At 42.6% G+C, this 19,557-nt stretch overlaps 1 long non-coding RNA gene across 2 annotated transcripts; it reads right to left on the bottom strand.

Moving 5' to 3' along the window:
* Positions 1–4,097: 4,097 nt before the first annotated feature.
* Positions 4,098–16,650, bottom strand: LOC119386854 (uncharacterized). Of its 2 annotated transcripts, none has more exons than XR_005182398.2 (4): positions 16,190–16,650; positions 14,220–14,289; positions 10,279–10,344; positions 4,098–4,251 (listed from the first exon to the last, which is right to left on the bottom strand). It is a non-coding gene; the product is annotated as an uncharacterized LOC119386854 (long non-coding RNA). The 2 variants fall into 2 exon arrangements; XR_005182397.2 differs by having other exon boundaries at positions 10,286–10,344.
* Positions 16,651–19,557: the final 2,907 nt, after the last annotated feature.

Below are 19,557 nucleotides of genomic sequence, written 5' to 3'. Positions count from 1 at the left end.
GCATTGTCGGTGCCTATACACAGCCGTTATAATCCCATTCCGCAAGTACATAATGACATTAAGGCACCATATGAACTGATTAGGTGTAACGTGGGTGTGCTGATCCCTGTCGCACTTCTTCTGCAGTGTCTTTCTTGTGTGGATACGGAGCTTTTCTGTGTTAAGGCAATGCAAAGGACTGTCTTTCAAGTCATATATTCACTTCGCGTTACTGCACCAAACCGCGTGCATTTTTCTTTCTTTCGCCTCAATACGGCTACCAATGGCGACGTGAAATCGTAAACTACTGTGCCGTTGTTTCAGTCATTAAAACTGAGAAAACAGAAAGCTAAATTGAGTAATAATGTACTTTTCCGGGAGTATCCAATCTCTGTAGCCATTTCGCTTCTCTCTGTAGACGCAGACAGGTATAAAGTTGCATCGAGTGTAACGGGCCGGTGCTCAGTTGAATCGCTGCTCGCTTCGCTGCGCCCGCCTCCTGTGATATAAAATACGTAAACACAACGGTATACGTGAGGTGTGTGCGAAATTACCGAGTCGTCACTGAGGAAATTGTGGCTGCGCTATGGTCTCAGCGACTACGATTTGCTGCCGGGCTTGTAGGATAGAGAAGGAATAGCCGGAGAGTTGCGGTCTTTCAGTATGATAGGGAGGTCGCCACGGAATGACGCGTGTGTTCAGTTCAGTAGATACAGCGCGATATTCTAATGGCGGTCATGATCAGCCCCGAGACACACGTGTCGCCTATAAAAATCGACTTTCGCTGCGCACTGCAGTCGACGTATATGGAAGTTTAGACATGTACCGAGACGGGTAATTTAAGTTTCCTTAAGCGAACATGTATCAGACGACCTGTGCCACCCAATGTGTTTGCACCTATGGATCGGGCCATGCAGCTGCCGCATCGCTCGCCACGCGAATACCAGCGTCATAATTAAATTTGCGAAAAAAAAGTCACTGCTTTGTAAACGCGTAACGACTGCACACGCCAAGAAAAAGCTTTTTTACATTTTAGTCTGTTCATGTGTCCTGATTTGCCACATGGATGACTCTTTAATACAAACTCTCATAATTAGAGGGCGCCTCACAAACTATGTCCCTTTCGTTTTGCTTTCTAGGTGGATTCAATAACGTTATATAATGTACAATGAAAAAAGAAAACCTCCACTATCCTGTTCCCGCTCTTTAAAAAATGGTTGAGCAATGTGGGCTTTACCTCGCCATGTGACATTCTTTTTTTAGTGTGAAATAGATACAGAGATATTAGTCGCAGGCAGCGCTCACATTTTCAAGTGTTTTGTTTTGTAAGGTTGCTTTATAATACACTGTTATGACCCGACGTGGTACCTTTATCTCGAGGGCACAGGTTCAATTTCCATGCACAGCAGACGCATTTCGATGTGCATGGAAACAACAAACGTGTGCTTAGGCATAGGTGTACGTTAAAGAACCCCCAGGTGTTAGAAATTAATCCTCAGTCCCCAACTACAGAGAGCCTCATAACCAACTCGCAGTTCTGACTCATAAAATCCCAGCAATAATTATCATTAACACTCATTGTGGCTTTGTGCTACAAATGGGTGGTTGTCTATTTTCTCTTTCATTAACACTCGTGTTCTCAATTATGCTACACTTTTGAGCTGCGTCGTTACCACCAGGCAGTGTCCTTCGCTCTGAGGTTTCAAGCGACCGAGCACCCTTAAATGAACTTCAGATCTAATTCAGATCTAATTCAGAAATAAAAATTAAGATCTAATTTTGTAAGATATAACGTTATGACTGAACCACCATGGTGTGTGATCAGCGTCTGAGTCAACCTCGCTTAGCTATCGCTGATGGCATATCAATTTGTTTTAGTTTACTTCTTCAGCCCAAATGGTCCTTCGTGTAACAAACTCTGTTGCGTAGAAACGTTAAACTCTAAAATCTAAAACTTAGCCACGTATGGCAATCAGTCTGTCTCCGAGGAGCAAAGCCTGACCTGGTTCACGTACTCCACAAAACTTTCCCCTTATTTTCACTTAAAACAGGCCTCGTGATCAGGGACGTGGAAGGTGGTTTCTTTATAAGCTTAGAACTCGGAGTCTACGGCCTGCCGGTTTAATTAAAGAATAACACACCCACGGCCTTCTTTTCAGTATAAGAAAAACAATTTTTTTTGTCAGTAGCGTAGTTGGCAGGTTTTTTTTCCCTGTTGTTTCTTCTTCAGCTTAATCTGTTGCGCAGGGACGTAGCCAAGGGGGGGGGGGTTCAACCCCCCCCCCTTGGCACCCCTCCGAAATTTTTCAGTTTTGCTTGCGTATATATACATGCTCACATACAAACGCACGCACGAACATACATAAAGTATGGTTGAACCCCCCTCCCCGAAAAAAATTTCTGGCTACGCTCCCGCTGTTGCGACTATATAAGGAACAAAACAGGTTTCCTGAATATGCGTGAACGGTTCTCTGAGATCTCATGCTTTATTTTTCTTTCTTCACTTATTGGATGTTTTCTATTTCGAAATGCACAGCGAACCCCAATTATTATTCGTTATCAAACTTAATAGTATTAGTCACAGGGCCTGCCGCGATGAAGCGTAAAGTTTGGGCCATTTTTATCTTTTCTTTCAAGGTACTGCAAAAAAACAAGGCCACTCTAGCTTTGACTGCAGTTTGAGCTCCAAATCCTGTAACGTGATCACGCCTGTGGCTTCTTCTCATTTATTATCGCTGACAATTCTTACGCTTATCTAGAGAAACATTAGGCTACAGCAAAACCTCGGTGATACGAATCTCGCGGGGTTACCAAAAATATTACCGAATATTTTTGAACCCCGCGAGATACGAAAAATATTCGTATCTCGCGGGGTTACCAGAAAACATGGAAAATTAGTATGCGACAAAAGCAAGTTGGCATATGTTTTGATTCAGTGTTTCTCAGGGAAGCAGCGACGTCATGGACAGCTCTGAATGATCGCCAGTAAGGTTTTTAGACGTCAACGATTGTACTTGTACTCGTAAATATAAGGTGCACGCGCATGTGTAATTAATGAACCAGATGTGTTGTGCCCCGTGACCGCTACTAGCCCCTTCCTAATCTTACTACGCTTTTCTGCGTGACACCAGAGTACTGCGGCAAAAGTAATTTAAGAAGCGCTTTGCACACGATAGATAGAGGCTCCTTCGCCAAGACCGTCCGCTTCGTCCCTTGGGGTCTTCGTCCACCTTTAATGGGACTTCATGACGGACCCGCAGCCGAAGTTTCTGTCTTGTTTCATAGAACGTCTGATTGCGGGGACATGGCTTGCATCGACGTGGCAGGCACGTGTTAACACAGTACAAGGACGCTGCTGCCTCTAGCACAGGAGCCCGCGTCAACGCTTCGGGAAAAAAAGCGCGACGTCAACGTCATCTGTAACCTAAACGCGAAGGCGCCTAAAGACCTCCAAGATTCGCGCGCACTATCTCGGAGGCAACGACGCACAGTTGATGGTCGCGCAGCGCGCATGCCAGCGCCCGCGCGTGACTGCCGCGTCTTCCGCGACAGCGCGGGCACCTGTGCGCTAGCGTACGTTCGTATCAAACGCCGCGGGGTGCAAAGCGGTTGGCAACAACCGTACTCCAATACATTGCAGGCTAATGGGCATTCCCTATTGAAAATTTGCCCAATGGTGGGCATGATGGGACCCACTACCCACCATCTTGGTGGATTATGGTACTGGGTAATGATGGACGCATGGTGGACAGATGGTGGGTGATGGACGGATGGTGGACAGATGGCGGGTGATGGACGAATGGTGGGTGGATACTGGGTGATGGACAGATGGTGGACAGATGATGGGTGGACGACGGGTGATGGACATGCTGGGTGTATGCTGGGTGATGGGCAGATAATGGGTAGATAACGATGGGTGTTGGACGCCTGAGTCAAAGTCGAGCTATGCAATTATTTACAAAAATAAGGCATTGTGCTTCTTAACGTGATTATAGACAACCTTTTACCATCGAGGTTAACGAGTTTACTTGCTGTGTCTACACGTGGCCAAGCATACAACCACATGTTGAAGCAGCACGGAATCAATGAATGCATCTTGCACCAAATACTCATGTTTATTTGTTCTCTGTGCTGCCATGCCTAACACGTACGCCTTGCTAGCTTGCTTCATAAAGTAGCTTCTTAGGAACTTGCAGATGGTAGAAAGGCAGTTTTCTTGAGGTAGTGCAGTCAGCCAGATTGGGTGTGCTTTGAAGTACCTTTCCAGGCATGCTAGAACAGAATTGAATAAAAACAAATAAACTGCTTTTGCTAAATTTGGAGCAATAACATCAATGAAACCAGTTGCAATAACTTTGACCAAAGGCTTAAACCATATCAAGTCAAATAAAAGGCAGCATGTATCAGTCCACATGTCCGTAACGTTCTAGTACATAGTTCATTGCCAAGGCTGGTGTGCAAACCCAATTAGCTACAAAGTACGTCAACGGATGTCCTCGCTGTGTGCTTTGAGACTCCATATCGCTTTTTCTTATGCCAGCCATCTTTGACTAAAATATGCAAGCAACCACTCTTTCCCTACCGAGTTTTTTGTTAAAAAACTATAAAAATACCATTTTTTTATTTGCCCATTTGATTTCACGTGTCCCGAAACAACTAAAAAACTATTTAAAGGCACTTTATTCGCAAGATAAAAGAAAAATATTTTTTGAAAGTATGCGGAAGATTGGCTTCACTGCCCTGCAACACAGAAGGTGCCCTAATTTTTATTCAGTCTTTGGTGCAGAAAATGTCTTTGAAATTAAAAAAATAATAATGTGCGGGGAAAAGGAGCCCGTAAAAAAAGCCCTGGATGCGTCGTGACGTTGGGGGTTTCTTTACAACTATTGCCGTGCACTGTCGATACGTTGAGATTCGGTGGTCATCCGAATCTGAGGATTTAGAAAAAAAAATATTCTGTGTAGTCGCTGCCACACTTGCAGGGGCACTGATATTCTTCGTTCCACAAAACTTAAGCGAACAAGCTGAACAAAGCTGTTGCCGGCACTCGCGCACGTACACCCTTTTCTAATTCAAGCTGCCAGAATCCCGCCTGTCCTCAATAAAATGCATGCTTTGAGCGTGTTTTTATATTTTTTACTGCACTATCTGTGTAAGTCAAAGACAGCGCAGCAAACTGAATCAGAGTATCTTAATTGCAGCGCACGCAAACGCTTCTTTCAGCGTGGACGAGCCCAGTTCTTCGGTAGGAGCAGTACAAACCGTGTACGAACTCAGATCGTCTGTGGTAGGAAACGGGTTAAAAAGATTTTAAAGAGAAAAACAACTTCTGTCATTTAGTGCAAACAACTTCAGAGTACCAAAGACACCACTCTTTACGCGAGAAGATGCTTGGCAGGCGATTCATGAAAGACGGTAGGCATGCAAACTTGAACACAAGAGAGAAGTCAGGACAACACAAATGCTGACTAATGACTAGACGAACAAAGTTAGTCGGCGTTTGTGTTGTCCCAACTTCTTTCTTGTGTCCGTGTTGCATGCCTACCATCATTTATCATGAATCCCTACCAACTAGCTCTGCTTTCTGGCATTGGCAATCAAGACAATGCGCAAAAAGAAGATACACGAGGCGATGCTGCATAGACGTTCCCACACCAGCTCTCCGTGACATCAGATTTTGCCAGCGCCTGCTACGGGCAATATTCTTTACATTGTGTTCCTACAGACCCAAATCTTAACATAAGGTTCACAGAATTTTAGCGAACCAGTGTGGCCAAAATACCAAAAAGACGTGATCTTCACAACATCATGTTGACCTGTATGTGGTGAGTTTTAGCATGAAATTCAACAAGTGAAACACTGGCCTTCATTTCCTCTTCTACTTATTTACCTATGAAAGTAAAATAATGACATTACAGACCTTAAATAATAATTTATTTGTCTAAACTGATCTAAGGTTTCACTTTAGTGTCCTTTAAGGGGAGACACTCCTCGAAATAACTTTTTCATTTCCAAACAAATTGCTGGTCTCAATAAAAGTTTATTCCTCCTCCTCCTCCTTGCAATAGACTTGAAAATACACATACACAAATACACATACACATATGTTGGCATCAGATGCAATTCACTAAAGATTGTTTGTGCCAATACAAGTGCACTGGCACTTGAGTTTGCAAATCTAAGTGAAACAGCACAGAAAAAGAAGCTACAATGTATGCTAACGTCCTTCACGTCCAAGATGGTGTGAGCGTGTTGCGTTAGTGTGCCGTGAATGCGCTGCGTGCAGAACTTTCCTTTTTTGGCACGATGGGAAGGCATGAAAGTTTATAGAAAACTTTGTGGAGGACAGGCACAGCTAACCACGTCATCCAAGTAAGGTGTATGGTTTTAATTGTTTATATTTTTTGTTCATATTCCTATGCTCAAACACAATGTGAAGACTAAAGAGTACTTATACTCAAATAAATAGATTACTCTGGTAGGCCATACCTTACAAATTTCATTATTCATAAGTGTGCTGTTTAACTGTATCGCTGTGAATGCTGCAGCATAAGAATGAAATCAAATTTCCATAAAGCGCAATTAAAGAGGTTTAAATTGTTTTTCCTATGCTTTCTTCGAATCCATTACTTGTTTTTTTCATATGGTAGTGTTTAACGAAAACTGGGCTCGCCTATTGCTTTCCGTCCTCTTCGTCCGAACAATAGCAGCATTACTCGCTGAGTGCGATAAAAATAATGGCAACTAGGGGAAAATGTGACAAAATCAGTCTGAGAAATGGCAGAGATGCAAAATGGACACAGCATATTTGTTCAATATTCAACACAGGTCTTAGGCAACAAACATTGATGCCATTTGTCACCAGCACTGAATGGGCCAAACTGAAGTATATAATTGGCCTAACAGACTGCTTATGTCCAGCATGTGTAGCAGCCACTGACCTATATGCTTGGGTCCCCAAATTGAGTGCCATCATTGCTCAGAACAGCAGACGTGACGTTCAAATTAGCATCACTTTTTTCGTAGAAAGTGAGTGCATTGCCGTAGCCTCGAACCCTCAGCACTCAATAAATAAAAGGTAATCATCTACTGACCAAAAGATTCTAATCAGGGCATCATCAGAACTGACAGTTGGGCAAGGTGGTACTGATTCATCATTGAAATTTTGCTGGTGTTGTTTTGGTCTCTTCTTCGTTCTTGTCTAGTGTAATAAATGATCAACCAGAACGTATACTTCGTCGACTATTCTTAAACATCACCAAGTTTACACAACATTAGAACCCATACATATGCCATACTTTTGTGTGACAATGCAATCCTGCCACCCTTTCATTTATTATCATTGATATGTATACAGACAACATTTCTTACAAAAAGCCTCGGCATTACTGTGTTTTTCAGAACACCTTTCAGATCTTTGCAGGTGCATTTGTTGAATTTTTGCCTGTTTACTGTGGATCTACAGTGACGTGATGGCTGGATGATGTCTTCACACAAATTTCACACAAATGTATAAGTTCCGAGGTCATGTCAACCTTGCAATTCATTTCAAATAGATTGACTGTGAACAATAACCGAACTCCGAGATCTGGATTATTTTGCAGTTACAAAGTACTATATAGGCAGATTTCTCCTGTGCTGTTTTTGATGAGGGCAGATGTGCTGGCTAGAACTTATGAATATAAGTGCCTTGCAATGATGACACAGAAATCTTGGGCTTTCACATGCAGTTCAAAGGCTACCACACGTGCTCGGCATCATGTCTGCAGTTCGTACGGCAATACTGGACTCATGTTCAACCTATTCAAAGCTGGTGAAGAATATTTAGAATGACAGAAAGCTGAACAAATTGGTAATGATTCACCTTAAAACAAAGGTAGGCATGCAAACGCAGGCACAAGAAAGAAGTGGGCCCAACACAAACACCAGCAAACAAATGAAGAGGCATACAGTGGTGGAAAAGAAAGTGGACACAAATACCTTTACACGCATGAGCAGGGATAGGGAGACACTTATCAATCCGGCACACTTGGAGCTTTACGTGAGAGATAACACTTCAGGAATCTGATTTCTTCGTCATGCAAGTCAGCTGACAGATGGCTCACACATGCGGTTCCACTACTATCGATATGCCAAGCTTCTACCATTACAGGTTTTTACACTTCCACTGTTGTATGAAACTACGCATTCATTTAATTTTGGCGTGCATTTACACTCTCGACAATGCAAGGTTATATTAGATGGTAAACCTCTAGTTTATGACTCCTGATGTATCGTTAATCTCTGGTAAACATAGCGGCCCATTTGCTCTTTGGAGAAGCAGCAACAGCGAAGAGAAACATTATACCACACTTGTACCGCCATCGGTAAATTTTTGATGTGTTCTACGAAATGAATGTTAGTGCACTTTTGTCTATTATCTGTTTATTCTCTCTGCAAGGTGGCGCAAATCTTACGTAGCTTATTGGCAGCCGTAAAGACAGCATTACCACGGTATGCACTTCCCACTTTCTTTAGCCTGTGACATAAGCAATGAGTGTAAAGAATACCTAAGGCACGCTTGTTACTGTTAATTTTTGCATCCATGTTTGCACGTGACACAATCAGCTTCTTTAAACGTTCAGTGACAGTGGCTACTGTAAATCGAGGATAACCTGCATCTAATGGATGCGTAACCTGTGCGTAAAAGCTGGCCTTCATTTTGTGTACAGACTGGTGAGAGATGAGTTAAAGCATGACATGAAAATAGCGTTTTTTCTAAGCTTTGAATGCTTGGAGTTGAAGTTTGACAACAGTATTGAAGCTCCAGAAGAATACTGCTAACAAACTTGGTTTTCCTGAAATGCTAAGGAAATGCCTAAAGTTTGTATATTATCATTCTGAAGGAATACTTCAGTAAACTTTGGCCATCCTCCATTTAACTCAAATTGTTGAATCATTGAGGTAACCATGGATTCAAATTGGTAACCACAACAAAATATCAAGTAAGCGTAACATGCGCAGAATTGAACTTGCATTGATTTAAAGATGCCCCAATTCTCACTGATTTATACCTTAGCACAGTTGACAAATGCTTGGAGGAGGCCTTAGGTAAAGATATTATTGAGGTTTTTCATTACGTAGACAATTACATGATTAATTTTTTGTAACGGTGATAAACTTGAAACCGTGGTTACCTCAGTGAATAGACAATTTGATGTGATTGAACGAGGGCTGAACCTTTCTAAATAATTGGCTCAGAATAATGACAGAATAGTACAATTTCAGGACATCACCTTAGTGTTTCTGGGGAACCACGTGTGATGGCAGTATGCTCCTAGATCTTCAAAACTACTGTTCAACTTCTCATCCAAGCATTCTAAGTTTCTAAGGAATAGTACTGGAATTGCTATGCCATGCCATAAGTATTTTCTCACCAAGTCGTGTGTGCACACAATGAACACCAGCTTTAATGAACTGGTTAGGCATCTATTAGATGTAGGTCATTCTTGCATTGTAGCCTCGGTAGCTCAATGTTTAAAGAAGCACATTTTGTTACGTCTGAACGTGGTTGCAGAAAGCAATAGTAACAAGCGTGTCTTAGGTGTTCCTTACATTCAGTGCTTATCTCATAGGCTAAAGAAAGTGAGAAGTAGATAAGGCATTAATGTTGCCCTTATGGCTGCCAATGGGCCGGGTAAGATTTGCGCCACTGTACTGAGAAAGAATGAGCCGGGAATAGACAAAAGGCAGACTCAAATATGTTTTTGCAAGACACACCCACTAGTTTACTGATTGCTGTGTAGCTCTGGTTTATAAAGTTCTTTAAAGCTGTGGCTGTTTCTACATAGGACAGAGGGGCTGCTGTGTTATTCAGAGATTAACGGAACGTAAGAGGTCGTAAACCAGTGGCTAACACACTAAATTATCTTTGCATTGTCGAGGGTGTACATGCACACCAAAATTCAATGAATGCAAGCTACTATTCGCTAGTATCGAAATCACATTTCTCTCACGTAAAGCCCCACATCTGCCAGATTAATAAGTGTCGCCCCACGCCCGTGTGCAGGTAAGTGTTTGTGTCTACCTTCTTTTCAGCCGCTCTGCATTTCTTCAGCTGTTAGTCAGCAATTCTGTTGTCCCAATTTCTCCCTTGTGCCCGTGTTTGCATGCCTACCTTCATTTAAGATGGTGAAGAGTGGCACGACTGTTTGCTGCTCAACCGCAGTCTTGAAGAAAATGTCCCCACATTGCTAATTCATGAAAATATGACAGTTTTGCAAGTGAACCACGAACACAGCTGCAGGATGTGAAACATACCATTTACCTGACTCTCGCTGCATGACTTGAGTAAGCATGGTGCTTCAGGACAGCTCCTTTGCAGATCTAGAGCAAAAACGCAATACAAAATATTAAACAAAACAATACAAATACATGTTTTTACTATAAAAATGCATATAGGTTAAAAAGCACGAGCTCGTATAAGCTGCTATTCACATATTTTAAAAAGTTTCCAAGAAATAATTCTCGAAGCATCCACAAGCTACAAACATAAGTAAATTTGATAAGATGCATCGTCAGTGTGTGAGAATGCATTTTGGCTGTTACCTATTAGGTTATCTGCGTGCAACTTTTATAACAATACCTGGGCAATAAACTTTATAAATGCACTTCATCTGGCACTTTGAGACTATTAATATTTACAAACGTCGATGACATGGAAAGGTTATGCGGCTTTGAATGATGATCAACAGTACATACATGACTTCCCCAATCAGCTGTGAAAATGGCTCAAGCTATCGCTCTCTGTCAGCTAAATACACGGTGAACAGTTTTATTAAACCCCATTGCCAAGATAGCTGCTTAAGACATTGCAATGACATAGTCAACAGAGAAGCACAAAATTATGTATTTCCAGGTTTGTTGAATCAAAAATAAAATGATACGTCGGCCACGCCACCAGTTTGCTTTGCGTTGGCTTATATGTATTAGTAGATAGGAGGTTGCTATTGCATATACTTCATTTTAGGCCAAAGACCTAGAAAAGTGTTCACATTGGCTCTGACTGCCTTGTTTCCTAGTGGCGTGTGTGTCATCTTCACATCTTCTTGTCTAATGCTGTTTCATTGCCTTTTATATTGCACCAACCAGTGCAGCCCCAGTCAAGCACACTACTGATTGAGTTGTGCATCGCAATCATGCAAATGTGGTTAACAAATATCAGCAAAATAAAATGTAAGGCACAATTACCTAGACAAACATAGCTTGTTTTGAACGAGAAAACTGTATTTCATTATTACGCTTCCTCCACACAGATTCCGCAGAAGTGAGTCGCAAAAGATATGTTGTTTTGATGGGCAAAATGAAGTATATGTGACGCACCTATTGACGGCCTTTTCTATAGAATATACATATTTGGTTTCTTTTGTTTTTAGATTTTGAAGAAACCGGACACTAATAAGCACACAAGCTAATGTGCATTCATCATGTCTGGCTGAGTAGCTATTCGATTCATGCAACATTTCAATAACAGAGCGAGTTTCATAAAAAGAGTGTATAAGAAGGTTACAGCTGTTGCTCATTGTAACAAGTTTGCTTGCCCTCTCCTTTTAGCAGATTTCTATAAAATACAAGAACCAAAGAAGGAAAATTGTAGTGATGCACCATTTGGCACAAGGCAATATGTAAGTGACTCATCGCTTAGCCTATAAAAATGACACTATATCTTAAAACAATGGTCATTCCTGCAGTGCCTGAATGTGCATTCTCATAAAGCTTGAATTCTTGCATTGTTTTAACACTACTTAAAAACTGATGATAGTTATTGACTCCAAATTCTTCCACAAAGAGTCCTATTCGCCTTTTAGAGGGTGGCAGCAGCCCACTTTCGCATACGCTAGGCACAAATAAAATCTGAAAACATATTTTTCTTGACGAACAGCCACCAGAGCAAGGTTTTGCTGCATGAGCATAACTAAAACTGAGATTTATGCACAATGCCAGCTGATAACCATCAGTCGCACTAAAGTGAGCACACACAGCAAGGGTCATTTTGGCCCGTTATATCTCGTGAACAAAGCAAATGAGGACATATGATATTAAAACCGTGTGTTCACTGACATAAGCACTCTTCACTAAAAATTGTCGTCAGAGTTGAGACCGGATTGTTTAATTTTATTTTTTGAAAATGAACTTTTTTGAAAAAAACTCGCTTCTTTAACTATTTTTTTCTTTTTTTGCGTTGCCCGTAGGAAAATGATCTTCCGTACAAATGTTGCAAAGGTTCTTTTCTATATTTGACACTGTTTTTGAAGTTTTCGTTTGAAAAAGGAAAGGCGTCAAGGCGCCTTTCCTATTACAAGCTTAGCACGCTTTTTTTATTTCTACCATGTTTGCCATTTTTTCACATCATCCTTTTGAGAACAGCATAAAAAAAGCTTGGATGTAATTCACAATATTGCGTTTTAAAACCAGGAAAAAAAATTTGGACACGTCATTTACAGTTCGCGTTAAATTCTGCCGTGAAATCCGAAAACATTGCAGTGAGCAAAGACAGGAGGCCCGCACCGCCACCTCCAAATATTTTTTTGCCACGCCGGGAGCGTTTTCTTGGAAATAAAATTTTCGGTTCAGTGCATTTTGAGTGTGCCCACATAAAACATAAAAACCCAGGCAAAACAAACATATCGACCAGACAGGCATGTTTGATCTCTCGTGGAATCACCCTGCTGTGCATTGCTGCTGTGTATTTGTGGAATGTGTTTTCTCACCAATGCTTGGTTCGAAGCCACCTAAAATACTATTTTATAAGAACAGATGTGCTACTGTTAATTTCTGGGATGTCAAACTCAACAAATCCGCATCCCTTGGCACGTGTCACTCAATGCATTAAAAAAAGTTTAGCCTGGCTGGTATAGATCCTAGCAGGGTATCTCCATCCTTGATCCAATTTCGGCGCTAAAGAAGTTGATATTATGGTACAGATTCACCATGGTGCCACTCAATGGTACCAGGCTGCCTGCAATGGGAGGAATCTCTTTGTCGTGTTCCACTTGGCATTCGTGACCAAAATCATATGGCTTTGAAGATGTGTGTACAAAGTATGGATAGGCATTGTACGCCTCAGGAAGCATTGCTTTTGTGTGCCTATCTGCAGCACATGCATTTATGCCACGGGTATCTCTGCGCTGGCATTAGGTGTCGCCAAAGTACCACGAACATTCAACTCTAGGAAAGAATGTTCAGAGCCACGTGTAACGTTCAATGCAACAACAAAAGCAAGGATTGACTGCAAGCCTACTTGGTTCACAATGAGAAGAAAAATGCTAGAAGGGTCGATAGAGTGTGTAATTGTGCTTCTTGTATTGCCCAAAAGTGCTGTAGCATTATAAAAATGAGAGCGCCGTGAGAACACCATCTAACTTTGAATATGTAGGAAAGCTTCAAAATGGTGCTCCAAGAACGTTCACACATGATGAAATGAAAACAGCAAAAAAGAATGAAATATTGCACAAAACATCACAAGTCATGTCATGATTGCCATAACTGGAGGAGGGATTTCAAGCTCCCTCAAAAATTTAAAATGCTGCATGTTCATATAAACACACACACACACACATATGAACACAGCACAAAAATACATGATGTATAGCAAGACCGCTACCATTAAAAAGTTTTCTGGCGAGGCCCCTGCATGGTGTGTATTTGTGTGTGGTATTCTGTGCTATCTTCATTATGACACTGTAGCAATAACACAAATCTCTTTGCTGTACAAGGGTGTATACATGAAAGCCAAATTTCCTGAATGTGGCCCTATTTCCTTGAATCAATGCAGGAATGTGGGCGGTGCCATTACTAAACATGCAAATGGAAATAGGAATAATAATAGATACACAGGGATACACGGAACAGCAACACAACACTGTAACTGGTTTCTAGACTTGACAAATTCGGCTGTTTTGGTGCCTGATATAGGTTGTTGTTATAGATTAAACTAGACCTAGAAATGGAACGACACACTTTAGTATTGAGCAGCTTCAGATCTAAATGCATTTTAACTTTGATGTTGATGTGTGGCACATATGTCCTATGTATTATCGAAGATTCCTACTCCACATTAGCACTCCTACATGTTCCTATGTTTGTGTGTAGCAGATGAAACTTATTGAACCTCACCACATGTGAGTAGTCACACATAAATTGCAAGTTTGGTCTGTGACAACAATAATGTCAAAATTGTTTACAACAGAGCTGTGGCCTACCTGCATTTGTTCATCACTCAGGTTCACATCAGCATTGGCTGCATATGGTCATCACCAGCAGGGGAGGCGGCTGCAACAATTTCTTTTTTAAAGCATTGCCGAGAATTTGGCTGGTAGGACAGGCTTTGAGAGAAAGTGGTGTAATAAGGCTGTTACCAGTCAACTCAGAGGTTATGCCAAGCAGGCATGGTCTCACGCAAACCATACACCGAATAATAGATGGGACTGACAAATACAGGCACATTTTTAACTTCGTTCATCATGGAACTAACACATTATGCACTGATTAGCTTATGTGTTAGACAGAAAATAACATGAGGGAGGTCAATATATTTCACTAATAACACACATCCTTGTCAGCCACATGCTATAATGGGCATTCGACAATTACCCATCTAAGAAAATGTGAATATATGTTATCTGAAATTTTCAAAGCCTCATCGTTCATGTGATTATTGCTCAATACACTTTCCCATGGATTCTACAGAATGAATGTCGACAGCATGTGTTTTGCTGCCTTCAACATAATTTATGAGAAATACACTTTGTGCTTGACGAAAATTGCCGAGTTTTTGCAGAATTTCTGTGGTCTACATGTCTTTTTACAGCCAACAAAGCTCCGCATGCCAGTGTTTCACTGTGCCATATCAATGGATTAGCAGGGGAAGTTGGGCGAGTTGGTACGTTATCATATTCAGCTGAACATTTAGCGCAGCATAGGTGAGGGAATTGTATGACACTGCGCTCCATTCCTGGTCTATGCCACGTTGCAGGTTCAACGAAACAAGCCATGTAAGTGCCATATAATCTACCTTAGATGCAGGGTGGCTTGTTTCCGTCCTTAGCAACATACACAATGTGCAACCACATTTATAGCATACTTTATGCAATTTAGCATACTTTAGCAAATTAAAATTTATGGTACCGTAACAGAGCCTGAGCTCGAGCTCGTGGGTATGATTACAGCACTGTTTAAGTGGTGCTTTATGATACTTGCCGGAGTCATGGAAAACTGCAGTCCACCTATCGCTCCACCAGTAGAGCGCGAATAGCGTATGAATGGTTTTACATAAACGCACTAGCACATAAACACAGTAATGAGTGCTTAAAACAAGCTATACAGCTGCGGAAGTTAGGAAACAAGTAATACCAATCCAATAAAAGCAGAAGTTGAGGGTAAGATGGGAGCTTGAAGAGATGAAAAATTCGTGAACACGGGGTGTTGCTGGCACCCCGTGTTCACGAATTTTGCACGTAATACCACTGTCACACGTAACTGCAATGCACGAACGCACATACAGTGCCGAAAACAATAGCAAATTCAGATGAGAGTACGCTTTGCCAAATTAGGTCAACACGCATAAAGGATAAAAATGGGTGAAACTGACAAAACTAAATACAGTGTCATGCTGCAGAAATTGCATTTTCAGCAAATCCACCTTAGATATTGCTTAAAAGACGACAAACAATGTCCAAGAGTGCTAACCTAAACGCTTTTGGCGGTCACGTTACTTAAGGACGCACAAAATGCACGCCTAAAGAAAATATCTCTACATACACTTTATTTCTCCCACTGTACTGATCCACGGCTCATAGCACAAGACGGTGGCTGGATATCATTCCTTTAGAGCTCGTTCAAAAGAAAAAAATAAATCAAGCTTGGATTTCATTGCTTTACCCCAAGTAAGTTGACAAGTGTAAACTGCACGCATAAAACACATGACGATGGTGTGTCTGAGAAAAATGTCTCCTTTCAGCAAATATTAACATAGAGCAGCGCGTGCGCACGAGCTAATACCAAAACTTTATACAACTACTGATTACGCTCTTGGACAAACGTCGTGCGCAGGCACCATGCACACAACAACGATATGTCGTACCAACAAGTTATGCGATTTCCTTCAGGGACAACGCATACTACAATAAGAACGACTGACAACGTACGAAGCGTAACATTCAAAATCACTTACCTCTGGCAAGAAAGCACGCCGGCAGCGTACGCTGCAGGATGACCGCCGGTTTTCAAGCGATGTGCAGAGCAAGGAACGGCCAAGCTACCCGCGTCCGGCTGTCCGCCGGTATAGCTCCCGAAGTGCTCGAACGTCAAGGCATTTTCCAGGCCCACAGAGCGTGTCGTCGAGTAAGGATTGCGGTGCTGCTACTCACTGATGTGTGGAAACATTTGATGAGGGCACGGTCTAAAGAGGGTCTCCAAAGCATGAATCACGTCCCTCTATCGCACCGAACAAAGGAGTCGCAGAGAACGGAGTCGCACGGCCGGCATCTGGTGACTATTTGCACGCTGCCGCGCATCATACTCAGTGAAGAACTTGCGCTTACGTCAGTAACCGCAACACACTACACACAATGCGAGGTAACGCAGTAAACGTCGACAGCATGAACAAAACTCGACACTACGACACTACGACGCACACACGAAATGCAGGACGCCGCCATGTCTGGGAAGAAAAAAAAAAAAAAGCGGCAGGGCGATGGTGGCGACACTAGCGCCACCACCACCTCAGTTTCAGTTTCGGTATCGACATAGGAACAGGAAAATCGTGTGTACGTTGCTACAAATAGCTCAAACACGAGTGCTAACGCTGCAAGAAGGAAATGCGCTATCTTATATATTTGTCTCATCAATCTGTCATTGAAATTTAAAGCAAGTTATGCAGATGTAGCGGAATAGTTAGTGAAGTTGTTCAGGCGAGGTCGGCCTTTGACTGCGATGTGAAAATGCACATCATGCATTCACGAACATTTTGTCATGCAATTACATCCGCAGCTTAATGAATGTTTACCTTCAACCTTCACTTCATTTATTAATACAAAAGCGAGTCAGCTCTGAACCATGTGGTTCATTGCTTCTCGCTTGGTACAGCTCAACGCGTTTTGCTTCATCGCGGGGATAAAGCGGGGCGTTGACATAGCATTCCCATCACGCGGAAACACAATACAAAAGATAACTAACCGTGATTGCGTTTTTCGCGTGCTGTGTGCGTGGTTCAAAATACACGAAAACGTTTTCATCTCGGTGCCCACGGGTGCACGTAGTACGCAGTGCAAATGTGCTGTACGATGTATTTTTGTGCCGTTTCTTAAAGCACGAAATCACACCGTTCGTGTAACATGCATTAGGAAATTGTGACACAGCTGCCAGAAGTAAGTTATGAAGAATTGTGTCCGCTGTAAATGCATGGGTAAAACAGCATATGTCTGCCGCTCCGCGTTGTGCCTTGGGCGCTCTCACTGTTTCACCAGTGCCGTCACGTGCCCGTCGCGCGAAGGGCACACGTTACCCCAACATAATTTTTTGATGACATCGGAGCCGTGGGAAATCCTAATATTGGAATAATGTGAACGCCCTGCGCGAAATTGTTGCCTTATTTCGAAGTGTTTGCTTAGACTTCATAGTCGTCAATCGCGGTGGTTATACTTGCAGCTCCCGCTCGTATTCACAAACGTCCCTTTCCTTACGCGTAAAGGCGGCCTTTCGTAAGGAGAACTTCAGGTAAAGTGAAAGAAAAGGTAAAGCGACCTTTCAAAGACCCACCTTATCCGTATGAGTGACTGTTATGGGAGCGAAGCTATGCACATTTTTACGCTTGAAATCATCCATTCATGCGCGTACAACTTAATCCTACAACAAAAGGTTAAATCAAGTGTGCATTTAAGCTACTGAAAGCAAATACCACTAGTGTTAGACGGGCATTTTGCGCGTTGCTAGCGTTGCTGACTCGCTGACTCTTGTTGGCTAAACTTTCTTTTCGGCTAAACACGAGCCGTCACAATAACGTGTTTGCTAAATTTCCCGTCGTTTCATTTGTGTACGTTCAATGCACGTGTTTGTGCTGGTGGTTGTACGGTACGTTTGCATTCGTAAGCTATAACAAAGTGAAGGGCGTTGTGTGCGGTCCCCTCGTTGAGCCCGGGCTCCCGCCTGTTTCCCTCCATTCGGCTTGCGTCCTCAAGGGAAAGGGGGACGTCTCAAGGCTGAATTCCCATAATGTCCCCGTGCGGCGTGTTCTGTGGCCGTGTTCTGGCCGTTCTCGCGGCCGTCGGTGACAGCGGTAGAGAAACGGACGGTCTGTGCGAACCGAAGTGAATGCGCGTGAACGATTTGTCTGTGTTGTGAATATTACCTCCTTCTGAATGTTGCCTAATTCAGCTTTATTCTAATAAATGGGTAAGGTTTTCTCATTTCCTTACTTGTGTTTATTTACTTCGGTCGGTGTTAGCACTTTTGCCGTTAGATTTACGCACCGAGGACTACCAGCGGACTAGTTGGGATTATTTCAAAGAAATCGGAAGGCTGACCACACTGAAGAAGCGTTTACGACAGCTAGGTGAGCTCCGTTTTCGCATCTTGCTACTTTCGAGGAGTGAAGACAGCGGCATTTTGCCGATACTGAGGCTCCTGATGTTTGTTCAAATTGTGGCTCAATCGTGCCAGCTTCATCGTCTTTCCACGCGTGATATGTATCCTCGATGAAATACGACACGTGTGATTGCTCGCACATTGCTTCGAAGCTTTTTTTTTCTTTTTATTGTTGCGGATGTCGTGCTTTGCACGCACACATCGCACACATCGCCATGCTGGATTGCATAAGCCCTAGGTACTTCGAAAGCTACCTTACGGAGGCTTCCTTTTCGTAAAGTTGTCTAAAGGGGGCTGCTGAGGATAAAGTGTGTTCTTGAAACACGGTAAGGAGCCGAGCAAGTAATAAAGATGTATTCGTGCGAGTACACCGCCGAGCTAACAATACGAACCAATACGCTAGCGGTCGATCGAGTCGCTTGTAACCGCTGCGTACAACGATCTGTGACAACGGACGTCGTGTCTATGTGAAATTCGGGCAAGCATGTAGGCGACGCAAAATGTAATTTTAGAAGTGTTGCACTTTGTCGCTTATGCTGTCTCCGATTAGTTAGGGCTTTCGTCAGTTAATTGTCATGTGCAGCGCTTGCCTCTCGCTCGTTGGTTCAGACGTGAACTCTTCTCACTTCCATTTTCAATGCAAGGAAACAGGAGCGTAGCCAGAAATTTTTTTCGGGGCGGGGGGGGGGGGGGGCTTTAACCATACTTTATATATGTTCGTGCGTGCGTTTGTATGTGTGCGTGTATATATACACATGCAAAATTGAAAAATTTCGCGCGGGGGGGGGGGGGTTGAACCCCCCCCCCTTGGCTACGCCCCTGCAAGGAAACACCTATAGATGCGCGTTGACAGTTGCTGCACAATGCCCTAGAGTACAAAGTTGTATCACAACAATTCGGCTGTTTTCTCGGATGAGTACTTCTATGCATCATAAGTGCAGCTGATCACGAAGCATC

The sequence above is a fragment of the Rhipicephalus sanguineus genome, chromosome 3 (assembly GCF_013339695.2).
Source record: "Rhipicephalus sanguineus isolate Rsan-2018 chromosome 3, BIME_Rsan_1.4, whole genome shotgun sequence".
NCBI lineage: Eukaryota > Metazoa > Arthropoda > Arachnida > Ixodida > Ixodidae > Rhipicephalus > Rhipicephalus sanguineus.
This window is presented reverse-complemented; position numbering and strand designations above follow the sequence as displayed.